This window comes from Citrus sinensis, chromosome 3 (genome assembly GCF_022201045.2).
Source record: "Citrus sinensis cultivar Valencia sweet orange chromosome 3, DVS_A1.0, whole genome shotgun sequence".
In the NCBI taxonomy this organism is placed as follows: Eukaryota; Viridiplantae; Streptophyta; class Magnoliopsida; order Sapindales; family Rutaceae; genus Citrus; species Citrus sinensis.
In genome coordinates this window covers 30396640-30405087 of record NC_068558.1, presented here as the reverse complement: position 1 = coordinate 30405087, position 8448 = coordinate 30396640, and the positions used below count along the sequence as shown (strand labels likewise).

The 8448-nt window shown below is 36.9% G+C and overlaps 1 non-coding gene across 1 annotated transcript; it reads right to left on the bottom strand.

Annotated features, from left to right (window-relative positions):
- Positions 1 to 4276: 4276 nt before the first annotated feature.
- Positions 4277 to 4383, bottom strand: LOC127901694 (small nucleolar RNA R71). The gene has a single exon (XR_008053938.1). It is a non-coding gene; the product is annotated as a small nucleolar RNA R71 (small nucleolar RNA).
- Positions 4384 to 8448: the final 4065 nt, after the last annotated feature.

The following is an 8448-nucleotide window of genomic DNA, read 5'->3' as shown; positions in this document are numbered from 1 at the left end:
GGACACTCTATATCTCCTTGCCCACCAGAAGGAAACCCCCGCTCGAGTGCAGTTGGTCACGTTGTTATTTGCCTCAAACACCGGCCCTTTAGTTTCTAGTGTTGATAATGCAATGGATCAACACTTGAAACTTGGTAATCTTATCTTGCCTGGGACGCACTTTTGCTTTTTGGTGTTGAAAAGAGGAACTGCTCACTTTGTCCACTTGATCCTTTACGTTGCTAACAACCATTTATCTGAAGAGTCGCTCGTAATTAAATACAGGTGATGTGGCAGGAATTCACTCATTCATTTAAATTTTAAGTTGACAGTTAAGAAACCCTCAGAATGCGTGCCGTTAAATGGTAGTAAATTAGGCATCTCCGTCTCTCTTTGGGAACCCTAATCTTCACAAGACAGTTCCTTTTTCGGCTTTTCTTTCGCCCTTCGGTGACCCTGCTATTTCCTCCATCGAATATCAAGTCATTTCCTCCATTTTGATTTTGGTGTGCCGCTGCTTCAAAATTGTCTTCTTCACTCTCGTCTTAGATATTTGTCATTTTTTCTAGGGTTAAGAGGGATTTAGTTGTATCTTCTTGGATATCGCTTCGAAAATGTCAAAAGGTAAGGAAAAAGTAATTGAGATTGATGATGACGAACTAGATTTCCTATCTGGTTTGCTCACGAGCCCATTTTCGACCCCAGGATCTCCTTACAACTGGTGGGCCATTCTAGCGTTACGAGTAGTGCTAGGAGGATGTCTCTTGAGGTTTCTACCTCATTTAGCAAAAGTAACGACAATGAATCTTCTAGCTCAAAGGATACTTTAAGCGAGTACCCAGATGATGAGTCTGGTGAAGTATCACAAAAAAAAGGAGGAAATTGACCTCATGACTTATACGACCACAATAGATGACCTTAGATAGCTCTGGAATACTTACAAGATTCCTCATAAGATAGACCTTAGGATTCATGGGAAAAAGGATACTCCTAGTCGGCCTCCAAGAGAGTATGTCACTATATTTTTAGAGAGTTTTAAATAAGGGATGAGGCTTCTCTTGCAGCCATACTTTGTTCAGATGCTCGGTAGATTACACTTAGCTCCTGGTTAGCTTAACCCTAATGGATGGAGGGTATTTTCTAGTTTGTTTGTACTGTAGGAAAGATGTGGTCAGAATGAGCTTACAATTGATAAGGTTAAACATCTATACTAGTTAAAGAGAAGCCCTAAAGACGCTAGTTGGTACTATTTTATGTCAAGTACCAAGACCAGGAAACTTATAACTAGCCTCCCAACAAGTGGTGGGAATTGGAAGAATAGGTTCTTTTTTGCCGGGGTCCTTGGGGTCAGGTGGCCCCGACTGATAGTGGGAATGTCCATGTCCTCTCTCGTTTCTCAGTTCTAGGTTGCCTGTTCGTTTAAGATGTATTGCTCCACTAACTGATCAAGTAATTGAGTTATTTCTAACAGAGTCTCTGCCTATGTTACAGGTCCCTGGAGTGCCCAATATCACATCGATGGTAAATTACTCAAGCGAGTTGAGATTGCCTTAGCAAATTCCTGCTCGTATAGAGACATGTTGTCTACCCGCAGCTTGGTCGACTCTTACTTGGTACCCGACGCCGAAGCTATGGAGGATGCTGTGATCGGGGTTTTGAACATGAAATACCCTCACTCTGGTGGTACAAAGAAGGGTCGTAGCAAAGATGCTGCCCCTAAGAAGCGAGTCAATACTGTAGGGAAAGCTTCTTCTCTGAAGACGCTGCCACCTCCCACTCCTAAGGCAAGTGAAGTTGGTGGAGCTGCAAGCAGTGTTGGTCTTACGACCAGTTCTCCTCCAACAAAATCCAAACCTCGATTGACCGAGGATCGACCAGAACATCTGGCCCCTTACATTAGTGAGTTTACTAGACTTGTGAGAAAAAAAAGATTTGGAGGACTTTGATGGCAGCACCCTCAACGAGCTGGTTGGGCTATATTATTCAGTGCTTTCCACTTGGGCTGCATGACTACTTATTACAAGACGAAGGTTGGCCGTTATGACTGCAAGATGAAGGACGATATTCAGTCAACTAAAAACAAAGTTGATGCTGCTGAGAAGAAAACATGAGACCTCAACCTTGAGAACTTGAAATTTGCAGAGCAGACATCTCTTACATAGGCCAAGGCGATTGATAACACTGAGAAATGAGAGTTATTACATCAATTCTGAACTTGAATCAAGATTACTTAGAGAACAAATAAGGTGTTTTTATTACAGTTTGGTTACCTTTTGTATAAACATTCATTTTAGTTGAGTCTTAATAAGTTTTGCTTGAATCAAAGTAATTTGTGCTAAAAACAGGTGCATAATTGTAGATTCTCAATTCATGAAGGGATGTTGAGGCATTAGAAGAGCAAGAGGAGGAACGAAGATGACCACAAAAGAAAGTAAAGCACAATCAGGAACGAGGTAGTGTTGCAGCAGCTGTTAGAGAAACTAGTGTTGTAGCAATCTGGGAGCAATGAGGAAGAAGACTTGGGCGCGGATCAGCCCTAAAATCGCAATCTGTATTTTTCCTAATTTAAAAGCATGCACGTTCATGGGCTTTGGGTTTAGCCCTAATTTGCATTATAAAAAAGAGGCGTGCACCACATAGAGGGGCGGCGAGGCAAGAGAAGGGAGTTATCATCAAAATAATTAAAACGGCAAAAAGAAGAAGATCAAGATTGAGAGTGCTATTCGGCAATATTGAAGACTTGTGCATAATTATTTGTCCTTCATCGTGCTTAACTTATATTTCTCTTCTTCCTTTAATCGTTTGATGTATTCCTTCATCATTATATTTATGTTTATTATTCTCATTCAGAATATGAACTAAATTACTTGTAGTTGAGTGACAAACAGTCCAATGGGTTCTTGACTGTTCTTATAAGTTGTTATGGCATTGCTGTAGCATTATACTCTAGTAGTTTTTATGAATATAATTGTTATTTCGGTTGACCACCTATTTAATAGTTTCAGTTAAGATAGAGCAGTAAAAGGGCATGTCTTAGCGGATATTATTAGAGTATTACTTGTTCTTAAATCGAGTTTCCTGGATTAAGCTATCTTGAATCCCATAAGGGTAATACTTGAAGTTAAGATTTGTGGCACACTAGACATAGGTGTTCACCTTGTAGAGTGGAAAAGTTAAAGATCATAATGTCATACCATAAGTAGATTAGCAACTGGTCATTATTAATAGATTTAAGGGTATGAGACTTCCAATATGCGGCAGCTGCGGATATAAATAAACTCCGCCCAATGCTGCAGCACTGGTCATAACAACTGGTGCTAATTTGGTGAAAAACAATCAAACCCAAAGGAGAGTTTGATCATTCAACTACTTCAATTCCAATTGAATTTATACACACTTAATCTAGTTTATTTCATTACCGTATTGTTTTATTTAGTTCGTATTTCAATCATTAATTATGATATAAATTATTTGACAATTGTTTGTTTTAGTCTTGAGTTGAGTTGCGTTATTGTGAGTGTTATAGCTTTTTTAGTAACATTAATCCATGTGGAGTCGATCTTAAATACACCAACAAGTTTTTGGCGCCGTTGCTGGGGATTGATTGTTTATTTTTGAAGTGTGAAGTAAATCATGATAGCCCCAAATTTGACTTGATTCATTCTATTGATTGGCAGATTAGTACGTGCATGTGCAAAGACAAATCTGCGGTATTCCAATTAGATCCCGAGATTGAAAGGACTGTCAGGAGATTGCGAAAAGAGCAAAGAAATTCAAAGATTGTTTCAGGCATGAATAATTTGCATGAAGAGGGAAATTTGAACCCTCATGGGCCCTTACAACCAGTCAACATTCAAAGGAGCAAAATGAACATGCTAACGGGAGGTAGCCAGGCAACAACAATATTATTTACATGGTTGATGACAGAGACAAAGCTATAAGAGATTATGCAGTGTTAACTCCGCAAGTTGTACACCCTGGGATCATCAGACTTGAGGTAGAAGCTGCAAATTTCGAGTTAAAACCAGTGATGTTTCAAATGTTGCAAACAGTGGGTCAATTCAATGGATTGCCAAATGAAGATCCTCATCTCCATCTTAAATTGTTCCTGAAAGTAAGTGATGCTTTCAAGATTACTGGAGCAACACAAGATGCCTTAAGGCTGAGACTCTTTCCTGACTCTTTAAGAGATCGAGCAAGGACATGGTTAAATTCATTACCATCTGATTCCATCACTACATGGAGTGAATTGGCTGATAAATTCCTAATGAAATATTTCCCACCGACAAAGAATGCAAAATTGCGAAATGAGATTACTTCCTTCTATCAACTTAAAGATGAAAGTTTGTATGAGGCTTGGGAAAGATTCAATGAATTACTCAGAAGGTGTCCTCATCATGGTATTCCTTGTTGCATTCAATTGGAAACTTTCTACAATGGGTTGAATCCAAGTACAAGGTTAATGGTAGATGCTTCAGCAAATGGAGCATTGTTATCCAAATCTTACACTGAAGCTTATGAAATTCTGAAGAGAATTGCTAATAATAATTATCAGTGGCCTTCAGTCAGGCAACCAGCAATAAGAGGATCAGCAGGGGTACATAATATAGATGCAATTACAGCCTTATCAGCACAAGTAACTTCATTGACTAATATAACAAAGGCCGTGACATCTGCTCCAGCAACAGTAAAGCAAGTTACTGAACCTTCTTGTGTATACTGTGGAGAAGAACATGACTTTGATAATTGTCCTAGAAATCCAACATCAGTGAACTATGTGGGTAACTTCAATCGACAACCTCAGAACAACCCATATTCAAATACTTACAACCCAAGCTGGAAATAACACCCAAATTTCTCATGAAACAGTCAGAATCGAAATGCTCCAGCATTGAATGGACAAAGTAGAAACACACAACAACCTGGTTTTCATCAGCAAGGTCAAGGGCAAACGCATATCAGTCAGGACCCAATCACTGCACTGGAAACATTGATTAAGGAGTATATTGCAAAGAATGAAGCAATTGTGCAGAGTCAAGTTGTACCTTTGAGAAACCTGGAAAATTAAATAGGACAACTAGCCACAGCAATGAATAACAGAACTTAAGAAAGCTTACCTAGCAACACAGAAGACCCAGAAGAGAGAGCAAAGAACACTGCAAAGTAACCAATTTGAGACTTAGAAAGAAAGTTGATACCCCAATTGATATGACCGGAAATGAGATAAAATTCAACTCAGCACCACAACCACCTCTAGATGAAAGCATGTCACAACAAGCCCCCCAGCAAGACACCAGTTACATGAGTCCAGCTATAGCAATTGCAAAGGAAATTCAACCAGAACATGCTGTAAACGAGGTTGCAACACCAGTAGCCACAACCTGCACCAATCCAAACAAACAGGGTTCTATACCTCCTGAAACCACTCAGCAATTGAGACATCCACCACCTTTCCCACAAAGGTTCTATAAGCAAAAACAAGATAAGTGTTGTGCAAATTTTAATGTACTCGCAAGCGCACGAATCTATTGTAGTATAGACTAATGGTGACGAGTGTCGATCCCACGAGGAGGTGGATTTTAATTGTGTGTAGAATTAATTTTGTAAATGGGTGATTGGATTTGTGGTGGAAATAATATGGAATATGCTAAAACTTAAATTAAAATGGCGAGAATAAATTCTAAAATTGGAATTGAAATGACGAGAATAAATTGAAGAGAATTCTATTGAAATGTTGTACTTGGGTATCTGGATCCGTATCAACATGCATCATGGGCTAAATAATCCTTATTAATGCCAATTAAATCATGAGGGGGGAATCCACACCTCATGAACCGCGCTCTAATCAATATGGTGCTAAGGGCTTATTGTGCCAAATAATAATAACCTTATACTAGAGAGCCAGTGTAACCAAGGCGGTATCTAGACAAGACTATTATTATTTATCGACGAAAAGTCAAATCATCCACAAAATTTAGAGGGGAAAAGAAAATAAATTTACCAAATAAAGCCCATGACACATGTTGAGACTTCACCTTCAACCCCAAACTTGAAAGGAAATTAGCTACTCATAATTGAATTAGGGGCAAAATGGGAATTTATTAAAATATGAAGAAAATACAAGATGGAGAAGGAATTACAGAAAATGGATCCCAAAAATGGATTCAGAGATATCAAATTAAGGGGGGAGGCCCCATTTTTATAGATACATTGAGTAAATCATGGCCATCGAATTAAAAGCAGTTTGGACGCTCAGGATTGCGCCACGTCATCAGTCAACAGTATGTGGTTTGACCACGTAGGTGAACAGTAACACGGTTTGACCCGGCTTTGAACAGTAACGCGGTTTGGTTGAAAATAATCCTGTGTAATGCATATACCGTACGCGCAAGTTTTGGTCCACTAATATGCTGCCACGTCACCATCAACAGTTCATAAGAATTTTAAACCAACAGGATCATGACACCTCATCAGTCAATGCAACATCATCGATCCGTTTATGTGAACATTGTCATAAACAGTAACGTAGACAGTACCGTACATGTGAATAGTACCGTACATGTGAACAGTGTCATTTTTCCTTTTATGCTCCTCCTAAGGTTTTCGACCGTCCTAAGTTCAAAAGTGATGTCCGTTTTACCGTTTGATCTCTTGTTTATTGTGAAATGATTATGATGCCCCTAAAATACACAAAATACTTAATTAAAATAAAACACATATAATTAAATTACAAGAACCTTAAATACATAAAAGTAAGACTTGAAATGTAAAATGACGATTTTCTCCTTTATAAATATACATTTTCTAACACTTAACACATCCCCCAACCAGTTTATTGCTAGTCCCTAGCAAATAAAGCGAAAACAAAATTCAAACACAATTTTTTTTTAACAATCTTGTTTATTCAATCAGACTAATGATAGCAATCAAATAAAAGTATAAGCATTATCTCCAGTCTAAAGCAACATCACACCCACATCAACCATCCACATGAATCAGCCTAGTAGATTATCATAGCTACTTTCAAAAATGACATGTCAAACCCCAAAATCTCACTGGAAGTAATGACACTCTCACAAAGAAATTAAACCCAATAAAAATAGTCACTCCAATGAATGGTACTTGAGAGAGAAAATAATAAAGAAGTGATATCACATGCTCTCACCTAGATGAAAGAAAGATGCCCTCAGCTTAGAAATAATACAATCTTAAGTCAAACAAAAATGCTAGTCAACTCATTTTATTTATCTCTTTTTTTTATTATTATGCACCACTACATCTTTTCAGCCCATATAACTAGCTTCTACTTCAAACTATAGTTCCATAAAATCAAGAAGGAATTTTATTAGGATGTAACGTAGGCTAGGGACATGGCTAACAAAGAAGGAAAATAGGGAAAATAAAGTTTATGTTTGAGAAAAATGCAGAGAAATTTTTTTTTTTGAAGTTGCAAGGTGGATTTCACCTATTATTATTATTTTTATTCTTTTGAAACAACAACTTTTGTTTTTTTTTTTTTACTTTTTTTTTGCATAACTTCACTGAACAAAATAATTATTTACATTTTCTCAAACATAAATAGGTGATGGAACTTATAAGACATTGGGTAATACTCCAAATCGGAGTGGGTCAAGATGATAAGTTGACAAAGAAAAGGTTTTTGTTTTTTTTTAAAGGCTCAAAAGGGTTAACTATGGATATTTAATAAAAGGGATGGCTAGAAAGGCTCAAACGGATCAAAGATGGCCTTTCCATCGTCTTTTAGGGCTCTAAATAATCATCCATATCTACTAGTTAGATGGGCCTCCCAATGTAGCAACACACATTTTTTTCTTTTTCTTCTTTTTTTTTATTTTATAATTTTTTTTAGGGTTAACTCAAAAGAAATCTAAAGATCGTATATAAAATAATAAACTGCTAAGCTATATAAAGAATGGGCAAAGAGTTAATCTCCAAGAAAAATGATAGGCTCAAAAACTCACTTGTCACTTATTTATGACATGTTCATTCCTTCAAGCAACTCATATTTGTCTCCGACATCAACATGTAAAGTAGCAAACATAGCGTAATATTACTTAAGACCAAAGATAATACAAATACTAAAATTTGAAATTAATCATGTCATCCAATGTTAAAATAAATAACACAATTTTTTTTAAACAACATTCTACCCCCCAACCTCTAAACATGAAAGGAAAATATGCATGCAGAAATGTGAAAATGATGTAGAAAAATTAATTAGAAAAAGAAATCTATATTTTTTTTTAACTAAGAAGATGCGTTTCTAGAGGCACTACACTCCGTATTCAGCCATCTTCGACTCAAATATTTGAATATATTTATAAAGGAGAAATTAAAAAGAAGAAGAAAAATGAACATCAAAACTTAATAAAGAAAAAGAAAATGTCTAAATTTTTTTTTTGAATTTTTTTTTCAAACGATGAAGATGCGTTTCTAGAGTAATTGCAC